At 37.3% G+C, this 23,773-nt stretch overlaps 1 long non-coding RNA gene across 1 annotated transcript; it reads left to right on the top strand.

The window, feature by feature from the left end:
- Window positions 1–682: 682 nt before the first annotated feature.
- On the top strand, window positions 683–20,886 carry LOC127864313 (uncharacterized). The gene is made up of 9 exons (XR_008041749.1): window positions 683–1,026; window positions 2,549–2,613; window positions 9,820–10,675; window positions 12,440–12,659; window positions 13,162–13,233; window positions 14,005–14,848; window positions 16,290–16,546; window positions 17,825–17,890; window positions 20,734–20,886. It is a non-coding gene; the product is annotated as an uncharacterized LOC127864313 (long non-coding RNA).
- Window positions 20,887–23,773: the final 2,887 nt, after the last annotated feature.

Raw genomic sequence — 23,773 nt, 5'->3', positions numbered from 1 at the left:
ATTATGTCTGCTTTGGTTGATTTCACTAATTTCAGTACATAGTTATCACATGTATACATTTGTGGGAAATCTATTCATGCTGCACATAGTAACATAAACATGTTGATTGAACTGAGCAATTGTTTCCATCTGTGTAATTGTTTTGCTTCAATTCTTATTTAACTCACCAGTCACATTTCAACATGTCAAACGTTAACACAATAGCTCTGCTACTGAAGTTTAATGTCATACTTAACTATTGAATCATTGAAATGTATGCATATATTTTAGATGCGTAAAGGCCTCTTTATAACAACATATGTGTAATACAATATCACTGCAGTATGTTTAACCCTTTGCATGCTGGGAAATTTGTCGTCTGCTAAAATGTCGTCTGTTGAATTTCTAAAATTAGCATTTTCTTCGATTTTTTTTTCAAAGAATACTATCAGAATAGCAAACAGTTTGGATCCAGATGAGACGCCACGTTCTGTGGCGTCTCATCTGGATCCAAACTGTTTGCAAAGGCCTTTAAAATTCAGCTCCAGCGCTTTAAGGGTTAATAATATTTCAGATGTGTAAAGGCCTCTTTATAGCAACATATGCGTAATACAATATCACTGCAGTATGTTTAATAAGATTATTTAACATTTACAGTAATTCAATATCTTGATGTTACTCTGTTTTGCAGTAAGGAAGTGTGCTGTGAGTCCCACAGGAGACAGGCTGTACATCAGCTACTGGCCGCACAAGCTTCACACCCTGGCCAGGGATGGCACACTCCTGGCTACATACACAGACCCAGCACTATGGTACCCAACTGGTCTACATGTGACCCCTGCAGGCCAGGTGCTGGTCTGTGGAGGCCTGCCCCACACTGTACAACAGGTGGGCTGGGAGGGAGAGAGTAAGCTGACTACGCTGGCTACACAGGAGGATGGAGAGTGGTGTCCACAGTCAGTCTGCTACAGCAGCACTACATCCTCCATCATTGTGGGACAGTGGAGGGACAACATCCTGGTGTTCAGAGTGGAATAGTGTGTACATGTAAGCATTAGTTGTTGTAATTAGTGATAAGTATTTTAATTACAATGTGTTGTTTAGCATACAAACATAGTAGTGTGTGATGTTACAATACAACATTAAGTGGGTAGTTAAAGGTACAAATAATTTATGTACACATATTGTTATCTGATTATACAATGTGAGGGTTTTTGTTAGAACATTAGATCTAATGTATATAATGTTATGTTGGCATAACATTTGTGTAATTATGGTCCTTAAATTTAGTTCTTGTAAACTTCGCATGAAAAAAACAAAGCATTTCAACTGAAAATTCAATATTTGTACATAGATGCACATGTACATAGCAACTGAGGCTATTTTTAGACTTTCATTTCTATAAACACCATGCCATGTAAGAAATGTATATGGATGAATATTTTTTTTATAAAATATGAAATTGTTTAAGTAATCTTTGGAGGAGTATAAATTGATATTGTACGCAATGTTTACAGAAAGGTAACACTTGATGTGAGATTTATTAATTTTCCATGTTTTATGCTGTTGAACATTTGTTATTGATTTTCATTACTTTATATAAACATGTGTGTGTTAGTTACATTTTTAGTGAGGCTGTTTTCGGAGAAAACCCGAGCTATTGTCATAGTCAGCTCGTCCGCCGTCCAACGTAGGCGTCGTGCTAAAACCTTAACATTTGCTCTAAAATCAAAGTGCTTCCACCTACAACTTTGAAACTTCATATGAAGATGCACCTTGATAAGTTATACACGCCACACCCATTTTTTGGGTCACTAGGTCAAAGGTCAAGGTCACTGTGACCTCTTATATCAAACTTTAACATAGGCTCTAAAATCAAAGTGCTTCCACCTACAACTTTGAAACTTAAGATGTGGTTGCACATTGATGAGTTCTACATGCCACACCCATTTTTGGGTCACTAGGTCAAAGGTCAAGGTCACTGCGATCTGTAATATAAAACTTAAACAACATGCTTAACATTTCCTCAAAGTGCTTCCACCTACAACTTTGAAACTTCATATGTAGATGCACCTTGATGAGTTTTACAAGCCACACCCATTTTTGTGTCACTAGGTCAAAGGTCAAGGTCACTGTAACCTTTAATATCAAACTTTAACATAGGTTCTAAAATCAAAGTGCTTCCACCTACAACTTTGAAACTTCATATGTAGTTGCACCTTGATGAGTTCTACATGCCACACCCATTTTTGGGTCACTAGGTCAAAAGTCAAGGTCACTGTGACCTCTAATATAAAACTTGAACAAAAACCTTAACATTGCCTCTAAAATCAAAGTGCTTCCACCTACAACATTGAAACTTCCTATGTAGATGCACCTAGATGACTTCTACACGCCACACCCATTTTGGGTCACTAGGTCAAAGGTCAAGGTCACTGTGACCTCTTAAAAAAAATAATCTGACAAGCTTTCGTAGCTTGGCACCCGTTATGCTGTGCTCTTGTTTATAAATTTGTTTGAGTCCTAAATATACATACAAGAAATACATCGAGCTTTTCTGCTGCTACAGTGGCTGCTGAGTCAGGACAACGATGCTGAGGATGTGGTGGACAGAATAAACTGAATACTCAGAAGGTAACATAGACCCTTTGTCAGACCTTTTCCTGTCATTTTGGGGAAAAATGCCATTGTGGTTTTGGAATATTTTCCTGTGAAAAGTCAATTGATTTGGGAAAAACTAATTTAATATCATTCTTTCTAATATATCAAATTATACGAATAAAATCATTTTATGATAGTTATATACTTTGTTAGATCTAATTGAAATAAGATTGAGATATAATAATTATAATGGATAAAAACGGGAACATCACGTTAGGCGATTTACGCGTGTTAAGTGGAAAAAAACGCCCTGATTGGACGTTTTTATCACATCTTTACACAGTAACAGATATGCCAAAATTTGACAACAAATGGTGAATGTTTGCGTTTCTTGGAAATTTTGAGCACTTTTATCTTAAATATTTATCAGAATGTCCTTTTAATAATGGAATATACAGGATTATAGGGTAATGAGTAGCAACGGTAAAAGTAGCAGGTTGGCAGTAATAGATAAAAAGTATGGTTTCATACGGATGTATTAAGGAATCAATCGTGGCGCGATTATGCATATCTATGCGGGAAAGGTTTAAAACATTTTTTGTTAAATCTCGTCCCCCCCCCCCCAATTGCCCCGGGGCGTCTAAAAAAAATCCTGTTGAAAGCACTGTAATTATAATAAGGCACTTATTTAAAAACAAATAAAATGCTTCGGTAATGGGTCTGTTTAACAGACCCATAAATACACCAGGAACGCGCAGTCTTGTGTATTTCCTGTTTATTAAGAATGCAAAAAGATGAGGTGGTAAAGAACAGAATGAATTTACATAAGGTAAAATATCCTCTTAAAGTGTTTGTATATTGCAAAAACATTGATATTCCTCCTCATGAACTTTTGGTGATTAAAATAGTATTTCATGGACATATAATAAGTTAATGTGTGGATTATTCAGTTTGGAAAAATAAATGAGGAATTTGTGTGAGTTCATTTCCCGAGTGTGTGTGATAAATTTGTGGATTGGTAAAACCTTAAAATCAACAAAAAATAGCCTCAAACGAATAATTAACCGAGACTTACCTTCGTAGATGGGAAGGTGAAGGTTGATTGTAATTTCATCTACTGCAAACCCCTTAAGAACTCTACACGAGAGATTACGCAGCTTCCGCAGCCAAGAATATCAGGCTTTAGAGTTAGCAAAGTATTCATTAAGGAATACTTTGTTTAACAAATTTGTAGAAAAGATGGAATGGGTGGGATTGGGTAGGGCGTGTTGAGCTCTTAAGGGGTTTGCAGTAGATGAAATGACAATCAACCTTCACCTTCCCATCTACGAAGGTAAGTCTCGGTTAATTATTCAATTTCATCTCCTGCATAACCCCTTAATGAGCCCCACACGAGATTTTAGAGAATTTCTGCAAATTTGTGCAGGAAAAAAGAGATAAACAAGAATTCATGATAGAATATGTACACTTTTTATTTTCCACATAAAATAGCTGATTGAAAAACCAGAGAATGTTGATTTTCATTGTGAACTTCTTTTGAATAATATTTAGCAAATGTTTTTGAATTTGACCAGCCGGCCGTGTCTAAGATAGTTTGCAATGAAACACCTAAATGATTAGCTTTTGATGTTGAAGCTGCCCTTGTACTGAGAGGTTTAAATGTGTTCCCGAGACCAGCAGCTTTTAACACTGATTTTACCCATCTACTTATTGTTGCCAGTGATGCTGCTTTATATAGTTTGACAGTTGTAATCATTAAGTAATTAGGAGATGAAATAATGGTTTTACAGTGTTACCTCTGTATTAAAAATGCTAAATATGAAGTGGACAAAAATATGATTACATAGAAGTTAAAATTGGGTCTTTTCTTTTATGTATCGTGTTTACAGCACGACTTCATTTACTTGAGGATCAATAAATCAAAACATTCTTCAGCTTGTTGCTTTCCAACTTACCAATACAGAAACCTCAGTAACATAACACCACAAGAATTTCTGTCATCCCCATGCAGGCCTTGAGTTCGTATAACGTTGTGAGATATTTAGTAAAGCTTTGAATGCCTTGATCATATAGAGCCTGTTTGCAGAAGGTGTTAAGTTCTTGATGTGTAAACTGTGTTATTGTTTTTTTGTCAAATATTGTGGCCAAAATCGGCCCCATACAAAATGTTGGAACTGTGTATTTTTCCCAAACAACTGCCTAAAATTCCCAATTGAAGGTAAAGTATAGAAATTTATCACAATACCAAGTTTATCTCTCTACCCAACTCTAATAATTGAACCTTATTAAATGCAATATTGAAAACGCTTATTCTCGATTGAATAGTATTTGTAATAAAAAAGCCAACAACACCAATGTCCCAATTTGTTGTCAAAACACCAAGAATTTTTGCTATTAGAAGGACTCCGGCCTCATTCCACAAACTTAAGTTAAGTCTGCTTACAGTCTGTTGTTGAGTGTTTTTTCAAGAAACATATGTGCCTCCGTCTGGGATAATGAGACTAAATGCATGTGCGTAAAGTGTGGTCCCAGATTAGCCTGTGTAGTCTGCACAGGGACTAAATGCATGTGTATAAAGTGTGGTCCCATATTAGCATGTGTAGTCTGTACAGGGACTAAATGCATGTGCGTAAAGTGTGGTCCCAGATTAGCCTGTGAAGTCTGCACAGGGACTAAATGCATGTGTGTAAAGTGTGGTCCCACAGTAGCCTGGGTAGTCTGTACAGGGACTAAATGCATGTGTGTAAAGTGTGGTCCCAGATTAGCCTGTGTAGTCTGTACAGGGACTAAATGCATGTGTGTAAAGTGTGGTCCCAGATTAGCCTGTGTGGTCTGTACAGGGACTAAATGCATGTGTGTAAAGGGTGGTCCCAGATTAGCCTGTGTAGTCTGTACAGGGACTAAATGCATGTGTGTAAAGTGTGGTCCCACAGTAGCCTGTGTAGTATGTACAGGGACTAAATGCATGTGCGTAAAGTGTGGTCCCAGATAAGCCTGTGTAGTCTGCACAGGGACTCAATGCATGTGCGTTAAGTGTGGTCCCAGATAAGCCTGTGTAGTCTGTACAGGGACTAAATGCATGTGTGTAAAGTGTGGTCTCAGATTAGCCTGTGTAGTCTGTACAGGGACTAAATGCATGTGTGTAAAGTGTGCTCCCAGATAAGCCTGTGTAGTCTGTACAGGGACTAAATGCATGTGTGTAAAGTGTGGTCTCAGATTAGCCTGTAAAGTCTGTACAGGAAAATCATGGATGACACTTTCTGCGTTTATGCAATTTTTTGTATATAGGAAGTCTCTTCTTAAAGAAAATGTCAGTCTAGCAGAAAGTGTTGTCCCTGATAAGCCTGTGTGGCTCTATAGGCTTATCTGGGCAGACACTTAGTGCACAATTTATTAAGCCCTGTTTTCTCAGAATGAGGCTCAAAGTAAATCCCCCTACAGTCTGTTACAGAGTTGTACAAGATGATACTTGGTGAGCCTTGTTATGGGAAAAGGGTGCTTAATGCATGTTATGTACCATCCACAGATTAGCCTGTGCAGTGCGCACTCAGAATTATCAGGGATAATGCTTTCCGCTTTTGAGGAAATTTTAGTTTTAAGGGAATTTCTTCCAAACAAAAATCAATTCTTGGTGAAAATTGTCGTCTCAGGTTAAAGCCTGTGAGGACTGGAAAGGCTAATGTGGGAGGACATTATATACATTCATTAAGCCCAGTTGTCCCAGAATAAGACTCAAGTTAAGTCTGAATTGAAATTAAAAATAAATAAAATAAATCTCGTCAAACACATTTCTAAAAAACATGTTGATTATGAACTGTAAATTCATTTTTATTTGTGGGACATTAATTAATGTTGATTTTGTGGGCTTACTGATCCGTGAAATTAGCTCAAACAAAAAACAAAATCACCCAGGGCAAATTCCTTTTTTCGAAAATACAAAATCTACGAATTTAAGTGTCCACGAAAGTTTTGTTTTTTTTAAACATTGAAGTGTCATGCCAACGAGTATAAATATTCTTCCAGGATCAGTGTAACACTCCAGTCTCCAGCTTGAATTGGAGACTAATATTTTGCTCCTTTTTATCATTCAGGGCCTGTTTTGAAGAGGTATACAATTTAAGTCTGTCTTCAAAGAGCTGATTCAGGGCTATTTTAGGGAATGGCCGTTTTTCACAAAATGAGAATTTCGTGACTCAAAGTTTCACAATTAAAACAAGTTTGTGACTCAAATTTTGGCAATTTTAAGGAGTTTGCTCCTCATTTGTTCACAACTTTAACAAATTTAAAATGAGTGGGCTGAAACGCTTCACAAAGATGAGACAAACCAAGCCCTGTTACATGTATATGATTTGTGTTTGAGGGTGTGTGGGTAATATTTTTACTGAAACTTTTATTTTCCCTAAACATATGAAACAAAGTTAATCTTTTTATACTTAGAAAAAATTCATGTCTTGGTATTGGTTACTGTAAAAATTTGGATTTGTGGGCGTCATCAAAGTAAGAGCAAAGTAGTGTTATCAGCTAAAAGTAATTAAGGGCAAGTGGCCTGTAACATAATTTTACTCCCAGGTGTATGTGAAAACTGAACAGATTTTCTTTCCTTCTTTATAAAGTACACCATAATAGGCGCTTCCTTATATGCTAGTGGAATAATGAAATGAGCACTGAAACTGAACATTTAATTTGTTAGATATTGATTTACTTTGGATATGTTTCTATTGTGAATTTAAACAGATTTTAACAATCTAAGACATTTCAAGGCATGGTAAAAAATGTATGTGTCTTTTTGCAACTTTGGGAAGACATTTTTATTTAGTTTTTGCCTCCCATTTATTGAAACATATATTAACAGTAAAACATATATGAATGCTTTGTAAAAGTAAAGTGATTAAAAGTATGGGTACACTCAAACAATATTAAATTTTTAACAAGATAAATTTCCATTCCTTGGTCTTGTTATGCTGGAAAAAATGGCTAAAAAGAAAAAAAAGATAAATAAGATTAATAAGATAAAAAAGATAAATAAGATAAAAAAGATGAAGAAGATAAATAAGCCATGCTGTGGAAAATGGGGCTTCATGCATGTGCTTGAATACGTCAGTCCCAGAAATCCGCATTTGGGTTTTTCCAATATTAAGGTCACGTGATCCCGGTACAAACAAACCAACGCAAGGCGCGAATATTTGAGTGTTTTATACACTTAGCTTTTTTCAAATCGCTGACTTATCCATTTTAATACGGTAACCAAACGGTGAAGCTGGGGAAAATGCACAAGTGACACTAGGTACAAAGACCGGCCACATATGAAAAATGCTGGAAAAAATGGCTAAAAAGATAAATAAGATAAATAAGCCTTGCTGTGGAAAATGGGGCTTTTTGCATGTGCTTAAATTGTTGTCCCAGATAAGCCTGTGCATTCTGCATTCTGCACATGCTAATAAGGGACAACACTTTCCTCTTCAAAGGTATTTGTTTGGTTGAAAAGAAGAATCATCTTTATGATAATTCAATCTAGTCAGAAAGGTTTTTCCCTGATTAGCTTATGTGGACATGCTAATCTGGGACGACACTTCCTTATATTGACGAGCTGCATATTGACTTATGAAATTAAGAGTTTCTCTCTGAAAGTTAAGAAAAACTATAATTATGAATTTACAGGTTAGTATAGCAATAGCCAAAACTTTTAATGTTTCAATACGAAATGGTTTAATTGTATATACAGTCCAACCTGCCCGAGCGACCGCCTGTTAATAGCGACTAACAGTCAATAACGACCACACCGATTTCCCCCCGAACGATTTCACTATATATTGAACCTGCGAATAAAGCCCACCTGTGAACAAAGACCAACGACCACCCTTTTACATTCCCAAATCTCCATTTGATAGCTTACAGCGACCACTGCAATCATAAAAATCAACGATTTCGCAACTTTCACAAAACAAAATGGCCGCCATGACGCTGCGTAGTCACGTGAAACACAACTTACCAGTGGACTCGTCGGTCGCTATGGAGATATTGGCAAGTGACAGTTTATTGCACTCGGTAGCAGTTGTTTGTTTATTGAACATACATTGATAATTGGTAGTCGCCTGCTTCTTTTATGCATTTGACAGTTTGTCAAAAGTGTAAAAAAATGCCTTTGTATTTAAGTGACTCGCGATTAATGTACTAATTGCCGAAAATATCAAAGACAAATTTGGGGCTTTCATAAACTCATTAAGGAAATTAACGGTTTCATATCATTTACGATGCCTATTAAAGACAAACATTTTGAGAGTCATTCTCTTCTTAAATTTCTCCGTAATAAGACGTTCAAAGATTATAGAAAAGTAAATCGTCAGTTCAAGTTAACCATCATGGCTTCCAAGCGTAAGTTCTCGACGTTGGAAGAACGCGTTAAGGTCATTAGTTTGTTAGGTGAAGGACATAATTGTAGACGAGTGGCTAGTGATCTTGGTGTAGGAAAAACTCAAATTCAGAGCATTTTAAAGCGTAAACATGAGATTATGGACGAATTCGAGGGGAACGTAAACTGTGAAAGTAAACGCCCTAAGCGTGAGTCGGAATTCGCGTCAGTGAATGACTTAGTGCATAAGTGGTTTGTTGACGCAAGTGCAAGGCTCTTGCCTGTGTCTGAACCTATGATCCAGGAGAAAGCCTTGAAGTTTGCGTGTGAGTTAGGATATTTGGACTTTAAGGCTAGCAATGGCTGGCTCGAGTCTTTTGTAAAAAGAAACAGCATTGTATTTAAGATTCAGAGTGGTGAGTGGGGTGAAGTCAAGAGTGAGATTAAATAAATAATAAAAACATAAGGAAATACAAATGCACAACATGTAATAAATATACAAATGTAAAACAAAACTGTGTTTTCAATCCTTTATTTCATTATACATGCATAAGTATTCAAATATTTAAACAATAAAGCGCATACATAGATAAGGTACCTGTTAAAAAAATACTAGCATATTTTGCAAAGTTTCGATCGACCCTGCGAATAAAGATCACCTGTGAACACAGACCACAACGACCAAATCCCTTGAGTGGTCTTTATTGGCAGGTTGGACTGTATGTTCATGCTATTCAGGACAAGGAACCAATGAAATACCAGATTAGACATTCATGAGAATGAATTTTTGCTGTTGAAAACCTTCACATCTAATCAAGAGGCATAGTTTGTTGTAGATTCTAATATAAACATTTGTTACATGTTCATATCACCCACTGTGCTGTTTTCAGGAGAGCACCAGCACTGGTATTGAGTTGGCCCAACAACAGTGCCAGTCCAGCATGCAGGAGATTCAGTCAAGGACGACCCTTCCCCTACCCTGACCACTAACTCCTCACTTTTTACCTGCAGCCTCAAAGGATCAGCATCATTGAACAATTCTGTTCTGCAGGAAATTCTCAGCACGTCAAGTTTTCACAGGCTGTTCTCAACAACCGCAATGTCCTGGTCGAGTTTTCCACATTCAAGCCTGAGTAGTTTGTTAAATATAAGCAGTAGAAATGGTAACACTAACAGCCAGTGTTCTTGCTGTTGGACATCACAAAGAATATCACAGAATACAAAGTTGAATAACTTGTTCCATTCATTATGGGACCAACAGAAATTCAGCAAGAAACAGGGCAAAAAATCATGGAACAATTGAAGCGATTAATTTAGAACTGTAGGCTTTCCAAAATAGATACTTCTGCTGTTGATAGTTTTGACAGTAATAGGGTTACGGACGTCTCGGTTTGTCCTCTCAGGCGTGTAAACTGTCCAAAGAGAACACGCTTCTGACGCTTTTGCTGACGAAGAAAGGCAGTAATGACTTGGCTGTGAACACCCAGAGCACAATACATCCTTGGGGCATGCCACAGACGCAAATTCCGCTCAAGATTATAAACAAGGTGCAAAATGTGAATATGTCTAGCTTTGTTATGAGCACTTCCCACTCCGAGCCCATAGGCCTCGTATTGAATCGTGGCTGAGAAGGCATTGACAGCAGTTGTGTTGTGTGGTCCAGTACGCCCTTCGACTCTGAACCCGACGTTTATCAGAACTCAAACTCGGCCCTAAGCAATATCAGCTCAGCTCCTTGAGCCTCAGGTTAGACCTTACAGTATTAATTATTTTGTCGAAATTGGGGCCAAAATTCAGTCCCACTCCTATTCTCAAAAAGTCTATATTTTCCCATAATTACTGGCTAAAATTTTCAATTCAAGGTTTGCCCCCCAAAAATGTTTTAATAGGTTGCAACATTGAGTTCATTTCCTTATTCAGCTCTATAACTTGGACCTTAGTGCAATTAATATAGATAGCACTTATTCTCAATGTTTAATTTTTTTTTAGCAAAAACAACAACCATTTTCCCAATTTAATTCAAAACAGCATAATTTTTTCCGAATTGTCCCAATCCAAAAATGTTTAAAATAAACTCTCTGCTTAGAGCTGGTCCCTAGTTCTAGCACATTTTAGAGTCTTTGATAAGAATAACTTGTTTAATTTGCTTATTTCAATAAGTTTCATTACTATTTTGAAGTTGGAGTTATATAAATTATTTATGTCACATATAATTGGATATGATTATTATTATGCCCCCTTTCGAAGAAGAGGGGGTATATTGCTTTGCTCATGTCGGTCTGTCGGTCGGTCTGTCTGTCGGTCGGTCGGTCTGTCTGTCGGTCCCTCCACCAGGTGGTTGTCAGATGATAACTCAAGAATGCTTGGGCCTAGGATCATGAAACTTCATAGGTACGTTGATCATGACTCGCAGATGACCCCTATTGATTTTGAGGTCACTAGGTCAAAGGTCAAGGTCACAGGTGAAGGTCACAGTTACTGGAAATAGGCATTTTAAGGATTTAGCATGGTTCAAACAAGGGAAACAACTACCGTTTATGCATGTTCTTTTTGTTACAGCATTTGCCTCCCTTGTAATATATTTAAATTTTACCAAATGTAAGCTACACCACCACCACCACCACCACCACCACCACCTCCACCACCGTTCACAGTGACAAAAAAACGTATTCACACAATGGCTGCTACTACAACTTATAGCCCATATAGGGGGCATGCATGTTTTACAAACAGCCCTTGTTCAAATTAGAGCCTGGATGTTTTCAAAACAATAGCACTTTATTGCTTTCATATCCTTATGCACACAATTTCAGCACCAGTAGCTAGAAGTATCAATTCAAAATCACCTACAGCGAATAGTTTTAACCAGAATAGGCAACAATTACTAGTTAAATTAGTACAGCTCCTGGTTGCAAGATATCTAGTGTCATAGACTTCTTTTCAATATAGACGTTCATCTGTATTTCTGTCTGATCCATAGATAAATAAGGTGTGATCAAGTACTCATACACTTACAGTATTCAACTCGCATCTATTGTTTCTTATTATATGTCATACAGTTGTATTAATTGTCTCACATTTAAAGTTGTTTAGTCTCAAGTATAAGTCATAAACTGTCACATTTAAAGGTGTGCAGTCTCACACTTTAAGCTGTACAGTGTCACATTTAAAGCTGTATTGTCTCACATTTTCAGTTGCTGAGTATCACATTTAAAATTATGTAGTCTTACATTCAAAGTTGTCTATTATCACATTTTAAGTTGTAAATCGCATAATTTAAGGTGTACAGTCTCTCATTCTAAATTGCTTAAGTAAGGCCTGTTTTTGATTTTAAAAAATAAGTATTACACCTTGCTACAAACTGTACTTTACCATGTTTTCCTTGAGGTTAAAAACCCCTAACTTTCAATTTCAAGTTGATGCGCATTAAACATTGATACAACGCTATTCTGAGTTGTTATTGTTGAACAATCAATTGCGATATCCTAAATATCAATTTATTGTTGTCAGGACTTGATGCAATCCTTGATTGGTACCCAGCTTAACAACAGGCTCTTTGGTCAGCTGGTCCCAGACGCCCAGAGACACTTCCTGTGCATCGGGGGTAGTTGGCTCTTGGCGCAGGACCTCGGGGCAAATGCTCAACAAATCCTTAGCGCAGGGTGCAGCCAGTCTAAACCTGGGGTTTCAAACTTTCCTGCCTAAGGGCCGAGATTATCTCATCCACAAGGTATATTTGGGCTGTAATTTACCGTGTATAATGTGCAGGTGTGTACACCTAATTTCACGTTTTGATTAAACTCCATGCTACTAACTTAAAAAATTTAAATAACATTACTATGCACTCGTAAATATGCATAATAGCCGCCAATAGCCTTGAGATCTTTGCAGTATATAGGGTTTTTTAAGTCACTACGTTATGAAATGGTGCAGGGGGGGGGGGTGTACAGATTTGGCAATGTCTTTAATTACCAGTAACCTCCGTCCTTCATTTTATCCTCCTTATATCCGTTCCACTTGTTTGGTTTTGCACATAACTTAATAAGCTCCAGAGGGATGAACACTTTTTGTATAAAGAGTACATATATAGAAGGCAATATTTGAGCATTTATTTAATCAAACCAACTTCATTGACTTTCAATATAGCAGATGCCATTTCAGAATTCATTGAATTATTTGGTTTACAGGCACACATTTCTTGGAGGCGCTAAGACCATTGTATCTGTTCACAGAGGCTTATACTCACAAGTTCAGGCCCAGAGAGAAATGTCCCCAACTTCAACTTAACCCCTACATCTCAATAGGTAAGTGCCCTTGCCATTGCAAAAGGATTCACTGTGGAAAAGCTTTCAAGAGACCCACTCTTAATAGCCTAAGACTTTAGATGCAATCATACTTTAATAAATAGGTTAAACCAAATGCCAACTGTGGTTTCTGCTCTTCCATCAATTGGCATGTTAATCGTATTTCAGTTTAAAAGTTCAGCGACAAACCTTTGTATCGTATATAGAAAAGTGAAGAAAATGGGAAAGTGTCAAGCTTAACCCTCAAATTTGCATTTTCAATTGAACATCTAGAGATATTTTAAAACTAAAAACAACAACAACAAACGAGCCATTTATCAGCAGGTACCAACATATCTGGCTCTTAAACTATTTTCAAAAACAGGTTCTATATCAATTGTAATTATGGTTCTAAAACTACCATTGATACATAAGTGGGGCTAGTGATGTTTGTAGCTTTGCATAACATGATTGTTTCTGTATTGATATCCGTTTATCAACTTTAATGACCAATAATAACCTATACATTATGTGATTATAATTATACCCCCACAAACAAAAGTTTCGGGGCTATATAGGAGTGAGCTTGTTTGCTGGTCAGTCTGTTGGTTGTTAGTTGTATTAATGTCAGGCTATTAAGGACAATGGACCAACGAAACGCCAGATAAGAAATTCATGAAGTTTTGCTGTTGAAAACCTGCACAGCCAACCAAGAAGCATAGTTTGTAATAGATTGAAATATAACATTTATTACAAGTTCATATTACCCATTGTGCTGTTGTTGTTTTTCAGGAGAGCACCAGCATTGACTATTGTGTTGGCCCAACAACAGCACCAGTCTGGCATGCATGAGCCCCAGTCCAGGACAACCCTTCCCCTACCCTGATCCATATCTCCTCCCCCAAGACTTCCAGCCTCAAATTCTGAGCACATCCAGTTTTCTTGCACTATTCTCATCAACCGCAATGTCCACGTCAAGTTATCCACTGTCGAGCCCGAGTAGTTTTGTTTAGCTTGAGTGTCCGAGTGGGAAGAGTGTTACAGACACAAGGAGTTATATCAGTAGTTATGGTAATGCTCAATCAACAGTCAGTTCTTGCTGTTGGACATCACTGTGAATATCACGACGAATGAGAAGTTGAATGACTTGTTCCATTCGTTATGGGACAAACACAAATTCAGCGAGGAACGGACAAAAAATCAAGGAACAATTGAAGCGATTAATGCAGAAGTGTAGGCTGTACAAAGAAGATACTTGTGCTGTTGATAGTTAGGACAGTAGTAGCGTTACGGACCATCTCGGTTTGTCCTCTCAGGCGTCTAAACTGTCCAAAGGGAATATAAAGCTTTTGAGGCTGTTGCTGATGAAGAAAGGCAGTAATGACTTGGCTGTCAACACCCAGAGCACAATACATCAAAGGGGCATGCCTCAGACGCAAATTGCGCCCAAGATTGTAAACAAGGTGCAAAATGTGAACATGTCTGGCTTTGTTACGAGCACTTGGCACTTGTATTGAATCGAGAATAGAGATGGCTTTGAAAAATGACAGCAGTTTTGTAATGTCGTCCAGTACGCACTTCGACTCTCAACCGAGTTAGTCAGAACTCAAACTCGGGCCTTAGTAATATCAGCAAAGTAAGCATGTCGTCTCAGCTTCTTGAGCGTCAGATGTTATTTGGTTAAATTTGGGGCCGATAATTCAGCCACAGCTCTAATCTCCAAACATCTATATTTTTTTCCATAATAGCTGGCTGTCATTCCCAATTTAAGGTTTTCCAACAAAAATTGTGTTTAATAGGTCGCAACATTGAGTGTATTTCCTGATTCAGCTCTATAAATTGAACTTAAGTTAAATGAATACATTAAATTTGATGGTACTGATTTTCGATTTTTAAGTATTTGTAAGCAAAAAATAAACCCCAATATTCCAATTTTATTCAAAATATCCAGGTTTTTCCCAATCCAACAGGCTATGACCCAATTTCAAAAATGGTTATAATAGACTCAGCACAGAGCTAGCACCTAGTTTTATCACATTTGAAGTCTTTTTTTAAAACAAATGGCTTAATTTACTTATTACACTAATTTGTATTACAATTTTGAAGTAGTTTGTTTTATAAAAAAAATGTTTATGTTGTTTATTTCACATATAATTTGATATGATTATTATTTCAATCAGAGCCTGAATTGTTTGCAAAATTGCTTTATATCCTGATGATAACACCAGTAACTAGAAGGTCTGTCCTACAAAAGAAGGCCATTTAATGTAGAAATCAATATCACTACTTACCATGGTCTCACATTTTAAGTTTTTTAGACTCTCGTTTAAAGTTGTATTGTCTCACATTTAAAGGCGTATAGTCATACATTTGAAGTTGTACAGTGTCAAATTTAATGGTGTAAAGCCTCAGATTAAATGTTTTTAGAAGTCTCACATTTAAAATTGTATTGTCTTACATTTTGAATTGTACAGTCATTCATGTTAAGTTGTATAGTGGCAAATTTTTAAACGTTGTATTGTCTCACATTTAAAGTTGTTCAGTCTCTTGTTTAAAGTTGTGTACTCTTAGATTTAAAGATGTATTGTCATACATTTCAGGGTTTTTTTTCCACTTTTTGGGAAGATAGCCCATGGCTTTGGAATTGGGAATTTTATCGGCATTTTCATGAAATTGGGAAAATAAATTCATTAGCCTTTCTTTCCACACGAAAAGTCCACTGATAAGGGAAATACTAAATTTGATAATACCCTTTATAATCATTCAAATTAAAAGAACAAAATCATATAATACTTTGTTAGATGTAATTGAATTAAAATTGATATAAAATACACATAAGACATTTTTTTTTTTTTTGGAAATTGGGAATTTTTTGCCACATTTTGGGGAAAAGTATACTTTTTGGGATTGGGAACATAGCCGAATTTCGGCTATAAAATCGGGCCAAAAAAAACCCTGCATTTGATGTTATATTGTGTCAAATTCAAAGTTGTTGTGTCTCAGATTTAAAGCTTAAAACAGTCTCACATTTAACATTGTATAGTCTCACATGTTAAATTGTAGTCTCACATTTTCAGTTGTAGAGACGCTCAAACTGATTTGTTCCAACAGATAGAACAGGCGTTGATTGACTCGTCCGTAAATGTGACTGGCCTTAATATGTTGCTCTCGATTAATGTGAACCTCACCAGGAGAGCTGTCTGCGATTGACGCCATTCAACAACAGTTGTTGTCGGGAATTCCCGGGTTTGGGTTGGTGACTTAGGTGTCGGGACTCGCTTCATCTCTGCATATGGCAGGTTCGCAGCAGCAGCAGCAGCAACAAGAACAGCAGGTAGTATTTTAGCTGTGGTCTGGGATATGGGGCTTAATGTATGTGCTTAAAAAATCATTCCATAGTAAGCCTGTGCAGACTGCACATACATTTAGTCCTATTTTCCCAGAATGCAACCCATATAGTTCACTTAACATCAGTACTTTTTCTGGCTGATTAAGGAAAAGTTCCTAACATCAAATGTGTATTCTTTGTTATTAAATTGATTAAACTTGGTTAATAAATAGGAAAGTTTATCTGATATATGTTTATATCCTAGAAATTAGGGCATAGTTTATTTTTTGGTCGAAATTTAGCCCTGAACCAAAATGTTCTGATGACCGCGATTCGAAATGTGCTGATAACTACAGTGTCCTTTCAGAAATTGCTTTCATATTTGATATGCATGTGTATCTGAACAACATCTTTCCATGAGCATATCATTTTTGACCCCTGTGACCTTGACCTTGAACTTTGAGGTCAGGGTTCAGGTTTTGAACTCTGCGACCACAATTCGCAAAAGGCTCATTCCTTCTGTGTCCGTTCAGATATTGCTTTCTTATTTGGTACACATGTGTATCTTGACAAAGCCTTTACATGCACATTAAATTGTTGGACTTGGGGGTCCGCGCTCAGGTTTCGAAATCTGCGACTGTGGTTCAAAAAAAGCTCATAACATCTGTGTCCCTTCAGAAATTGCTTTCATATTTGGTACGCATCTGTATCTGGACAAGACCTTTCCATGCGCATATAAAATTTGTACCCCTGTGACCTTGACCTTGAACTTAGGGTCCACGCTTAGATTGCAAAAATCTATTATGTGGTTATCTCCGCCGTCTGTCCGTCCTGGCCAATATCTTCTCCTACACTGTTAGCACTAGAACCGTACCTTACACGCATAGTAGCTATGAGCATATGTGCGACAGTGTATTATTTGGAATTTTGATCTGACCCCTGGGTCAAAAGTAATGGGGGTTGTGGTGGGGGCCGGGTCAGAGATTTTTACTCATTTTTTTAGGCTATTTTACATTAACTTCTTTATTTCCACACAGATTTACTTCAAATTTATACTGAATATCATTTATGACTAAACAGTCAATCTCAACTATGCATAGCCCCATTACCAACCCTGGGGCTTCCCTGGGTCAAACATACGCGTCAGCCTCTGGCGCGCCATTCCTAGTTTACTTTGTTTTATGCTGTTGAACATTTGTTATTGATTTTAATAACATTTATATAAATGTGTGTGAATCCTAAGTATACATACAAGAAATACATCAAGCTATTCTGCTGCTCCAGTCGCTTCTGAGTCCGGACAAAGATGCTGAGGATGTGGTGGACAAGAATGACCTGAATGCGTAGAAGGTAAAATAGATGCTTTATTTGTCAGGTGTTTTCTTTGCCATTTTGGGGGAAAATTGTTTTTTTGGATAGTGAATTTTTTCGCATGAAAAATCAATTGATTTTGAAAAAATAATTTTATATTACACTTTCTAATACTTCAAATTATAATAATAAAATCACATAATGATAGTTCTATACATTTCATGCCCCCAAAGGAGGGTATACAGTGATCGGACTGTTTGCGGTTTGTCTGTAAAACTTTGCGTTTTGGTTTCGAAAAATGCTCATTACTTCTATGTCGCTTCAGAAAGTTATTTCATATTTGGCATGCATGTGTATATGGACAAGGCCTCTTCATATGCACACAAATTTTGACCCCTGTGACCTTGACCTTGAACTTAGGGTCCGGTCCGCGTTTAGGTTTCGAAATCTGCTTTTAGGTTTCGAAAAAAGCTTATAAATTCTATCAAGCTTTTATATGGGGCATAAGTCATCCTAGGGTGACAGCTTTTGTTTTTAGATCTTATTGAAACGTAATTGAGATATAATAAGCTTATGGCAATTATCTAAAAAAAAAGGTTTGGTTATGGTTCCGTTTAACAGACCCATCAAAATGCCAGGAAAAGGCCTGCTTGTGCATTTCATATGTATTAAGAATGCAAAAAAGAAATGAGGTGGGAAAGAAAAGTATAAATTTACATGAGGTAAAATATCCTCTGTAATTGATTGTAACTTGTGAATCATTTATTTTTGTCCGTATGAACTTTCCTGGTTAAAACAGACTTTCATGGACACATAAGTTGATGCATGGATTTCTCAGTTTGAAAAAAATACATGAGGAATTTGTGTAAGTTATTTTCTAATGTGTTTGTGTTAACTTTGTGGATATGTCAACCCTTAAAATCAACTCAAAATAATGTCCCACTAATAATAATGATTTGACAGTGTACCAGGCTGTGTATTAAGAATGCTAAAGATGAAGTTGACAAGAATGATATGATTTCACATAACATAAAATGACTTATTTTACTTTAGGATCAATATCTCAACCCTTCTTCAGCTGGATGCTTTCCAAACCTCAGTAACACAGAATTTCAAAATGTGATTCAAAGAAAGCATCATTCTGGGAAAAGGGGTCTTAATGCATTTTTAGTTCCATCCACATATTTGCTTGTGCAGTGCACGGTACTTTCTACTTTTGAGGAGTTTTTTGTTTAAAGGAAATTTCTTCTAAACAAAAATCAATTCTAGGCGAAAATTGTCATCTCAGGTTGGCATTACAAAACACTTTTCGCAAAAAAAAATGGAATATGAATTTTAAAATCGCTATTATTTGTGGGACATTAATAAATGTTGATTTCATGAATTTACTGATACACAAATTTAGCTCACATACATAACAAAATAACCATTGCAAATTCCTTTTCTGCCAAATTAAAAAATCCACAAATTTACATGTCCAAATCAAAGTCATTTTTTGAAATGCCCGATAATTTTTGCCAACGTATATCAATGAGTTTACAAGATAAGGGTTGTTAAAATCCAGTTTCCAGTTTGATTTGGTGGCTTAAATTTTGCTCTGGGCAAATATCAGATTGGGCAACCCCTTTTTTTCAGCCTTTTTTTGCAAAAGTTACCCGTGTGAAAGGGACATGACTCGCGGGGCTATTTTTCCTTGGTACATTATACGGTAAACTAGTTTTGCCAGCTGGTCAGGGCAAATGGCCTGTAACAGAATTTTACTCCCAGCTAGGTGAATGTGAAATTGTGAACAGCCATTTATTTCCTTCTTTATAAAGTACACGTTCAAAGCATTTCCTTGTATGCTAGTGGACTAATAAATAGAGCACTGAAACTGAACATGTCAGCAAACACGCATGTAAAATATTAATTTGATAAGTTTGTGCAATTAAGTTTTATGTAATTAAAACAACCCAAATATTTCCAAATTAAACAAAAATTCTAAGAATTTTCAAAATGTCATTTATAATCACATTTATTATTATCCCCCCCTTCGAAGAAGAGGGGGTATATTGCTTTGCTCATGTCGGTCTGTCGGTCGGTCTGTCAGTCCGTCCACCCGGTGGTTGTCAGACGATAACTCAAGAACGCTTGGGCCTAGGATCATGAAACTTCATAGGTACATTGATCATGACTCGCAGATGACCCCTATTGATTTTGAGGTCACTAGGTCAAAGGTCAAGGTCACGGTGACCCGAAATAGTAAAATGGTTTCTTGATGATAACTCAAGAACGCTTAGGCCTAGGATCATGAAACTTGATAGGTAGATTGATCAGGACTAGCAGATGACCCCTATTGATTTTGAGGTCACAAGGTCAAAGGTCAAGGTCACAGTGACCCGAAATAGTAAAATGGTTTCTGGATAATAACTCAAGAACGCTTAAGTCTAGGATCATGAAACTTGATAGGTAGATTGATCATGACTAGCAGATGACCCCTATTGATTTTCAGGTCACTAGGTCAAAGGTCAAGGTCACGATGACCCGAAATAGTAAAATGGTTTCTTGATGATAACTCAAGAACGCTTAGGCCTAGGATCATGAAACTTGATAGGTAGATTGATCAGGACTCGCAGATGACCCCTATTGATTTTGAGGTCACTAGGTCAAAGGTCAAGGTCACAGTGACAAAAAACATATTCACACGATGGCTCTCACTTCAACGAAGAGCCCATATGGGGGGCATGCATGTTTTACAAACAGCCCTTGTTCCCGATTGATGTGGTAAAAGGACTTTATCCAATTTGGACAAAAAAATGGCTGATATATTACTAAATTAAATGTACGTGTTCAAAAGACTGACTGGGCCAACATATTTTATATTGGTTTGCTCAACGTTACAGCAACTGCTCAGCACAGAAGACGACTGTCTGGTGAAAGGCTCAGCCATATCAAAGTTCAGTGATGTTGGGGGACGTTGCTGTTCCATGTCTGGGGATCGCATCATGAAGGACATTTTAGCTGACACTTACAAGGGAGAGAACTCTAGGTCTGCACCAAAAGTGAGTTGTTGACCTTAAGTAACTGTTTAATTACAAAGGATAGAACTGTAGATCTGCACAAACAGTAAGTTGTTGCCCTTTAGTTACTGTTTAATTATGTCTACCACTGTTTGTTATGCCCCCTTCGAAGAAGAGGGGGTATTTTGCTTTGCTCATGTCGGTCGGTCCGTCCACCAGGTGGTTGTCAGACAATAACTCATGAACGCTTGGGCCTAGGATCATGAAACTTCATAGGTACATTGATCACGACTCGCAGATGACCCCTATTGATTTTGAGGTCACTAGGTCAAAGGTCAAGGTCACGGTGACCTGAAATAGTAAAATGGTTTTTGAATGATAACTCAAGAACGCATACGCCTTGGATCATGAAACTTCATGGGTAGATTGATCATGACAGATGCCCCCTATTGATTTTGAGGTCACAAGGTCAAAGGTCAAGGTCACGGTGACCCGAAATAGTAAAATGGTTTCCGGATGATAACTCAAGAATGCATACGCCTAGGATCATGAAACTGCATGGGTAGATTGATCATGACTGGCAGATGACCCCTATAGATTTGAGGTCACTAGGTCAAAGGTCAAGGTCACGGTGACCCGAAATAGTAAAATGGTTTTCGGATGATAACTCAAGAACGCATATGCCTAGGATCATGAAACTTCACAGGTAGATTGATCATGACTCGCAGATGACCCCTATTGATTTTGAGGTCACAAGGTCAAAGGTCAAGGTCACGGTGACCCGAAATAGTAAAATGGTTTTTGGATGATAACTCAAGAACGCTTTTGCCTAGGATCATGACACTTCACAGGTTCATTGATCGTGACTCACAGATGACCCATATTGATTTTCAGGTCACTAGGTCAAAGGTCAAGGTCACAGTGACAAAAAACGTATCACACAATGGCTGCCACTACAACGGACAGCCCATATTTTGTATATTTTGTATATTAAATATTGTGTTAATGTTTAATTTTGTTGATTAATACAAATATAAGCAGGACAGGGGAGGTAATACACTATTATATCTACCTATATACAGGGGAAACAAATGCAATAAGTTTAAATTTATTGTTACAGCCTTTGGCTTACTGCATTTTTGTAATGCATACTACTACTACTACTACTACTACTACTACTACTAGTGCTGTTGCAGCTGCTGCTGCTGCAGCTGCTGCTGCTGCTGCTGCTGCTACTACTACTACTACTACTACTTCTACTACTACTACTACTACTACTTCTACTACTACTACTACTACTACTACTACTTCTACTACTACTACTACTACTACTACTACTACTACTACTACTACTACTACTACTACTGCTACTATTATTTCTTCTGCTGCTACCACCACCACCACCACCACCACCACCACCACCATTCACAGTGACAAAAAACGTATTCACACAATGGCTGCTACTACAACTTATGGCCCATATAGGGGGGCATGCATGTTTTACAAACAGCCCTTGTTTGTTGTTAATATGCAGGAAAGAAATGGCAAAAAATATAAATGACCCGTGCTGTGGTAAAATGGGGCTTAATGCATGTGCTCAAATTGTTATCCCATATAAGTCTGCGCAGTCCGCACAGACTAATAGGGACAACACTTTCCTCTTCAAAGGTTTTTTTCTTTGAAAGGAAGTGTCCTTTTTACAAAAATCCAGTCTAGTCGGAAAGTGTCCTACCTGATTAGCTTATGTGGACAACACATGCTTATAAGGGACAAAAATTAATATTATTGATGAGCCGCATATTGGCTTGTAAAATAACAGCTCTGAAAGTTTAGTGAAAATTACAATATTGAATTTACAGGTTAGTATAACATTAGCCAACAATGTTTTAATACGAAATGGTTTAAGTATGCCCCCTTTCAAAGAAAAGGGGGCATATAGTGATCGGCCTGTCCGCCCGTCTGTCTGTCCGTCATTCCGTCACACTTTGCGTTTAGGTTTCGAAAAATGCTCATAACTTCTATGTCCCTTGAGATATAACCCTCATATTTGGTATGCATGTTTATATATAGACAAGGCCTTTCCATACTCACAAAAAAATTTACCCCTGAAACCTAGACCTTGAACTTACTGTCAGCGTTTAGGTTTTGAAATCTGCGTTTAGGTTTCGAAAAATGCTCATAACTTCTATGTCCCTTGAGCTATAATGATATAACCTTCATATTTGATATGCATGTGTAAAGAGACAAGGCCTTTCCACACGCACACAAATTTTGACCCCTTGTGACCTTGACCTTGGACTTAGGGTTCATGTTTAGATTTCGAAATCTGCGTTTAGGTTTCGAAAAAAGCTCATAACTTCTATCAAGTGTTTATAGGGGGCATAAGTCATCCTATGGTGACAGCTCTTGTTTATATTAATGTTTGTGCTATTGATTACAAGGAACCAATCAAATGCCATATTAGAAATTCATTAAAATAAAGTTTTGCTGTTGAAAACCTTCACATCCAATCAAAAGGCATAGTTTGTTATAGATTGTAGTATTAACATTTGTTACTACTTCATACCACCCACTGTGCTGTTGTTGTTTTCAGGAGAGCACCAGCTTTGATATCGAGTTTGCCCAGGAACAGCACCAGTCTGCCTGAACAATCCCCAGTCCAGGACGATCCTTCCCCCCCCTGATCCCTATAGCTCTTCCACCCTGACCTCTGGCCTCAAAGGGTCATCATAGTTGAACAATTCCGTTCTGCAGGAAATTCTGAGAATATAGAGTTTTCAAGCGCTGTACTCAACAACCGTAATGTCTGTGTTGAGTTTTCAACACTCGAGACTGAGTAGTTTTGTTAAGCTCGAGTGCCAGAGTGGGACAGACACAAGGAGTTATAGATGTAGTTATGGTTACACTAACAGTCAGTTCTTGC

Source organism: Dreissena polymorpha, chromosome 1, assembly GCF_020536995.1.
Source record: "Dreissena polymorpha isolate Duluth1 chromosome 1, UMN_Dpol_1.0, whole genome shotgun sequence".
In the NCBI taxonomy this organism is placed as follows: domain Eukaryota; kingdom Metazoa; phylum Mollusca; class Bivalvia; order Myida; family Dreissenidae; genus Dreissena; species Dreissena polymorpha.
Note: the sequence above shows the minus strand (reverse complement) of the source record. Positions and strands in the feature narration are given on the sequence as shown.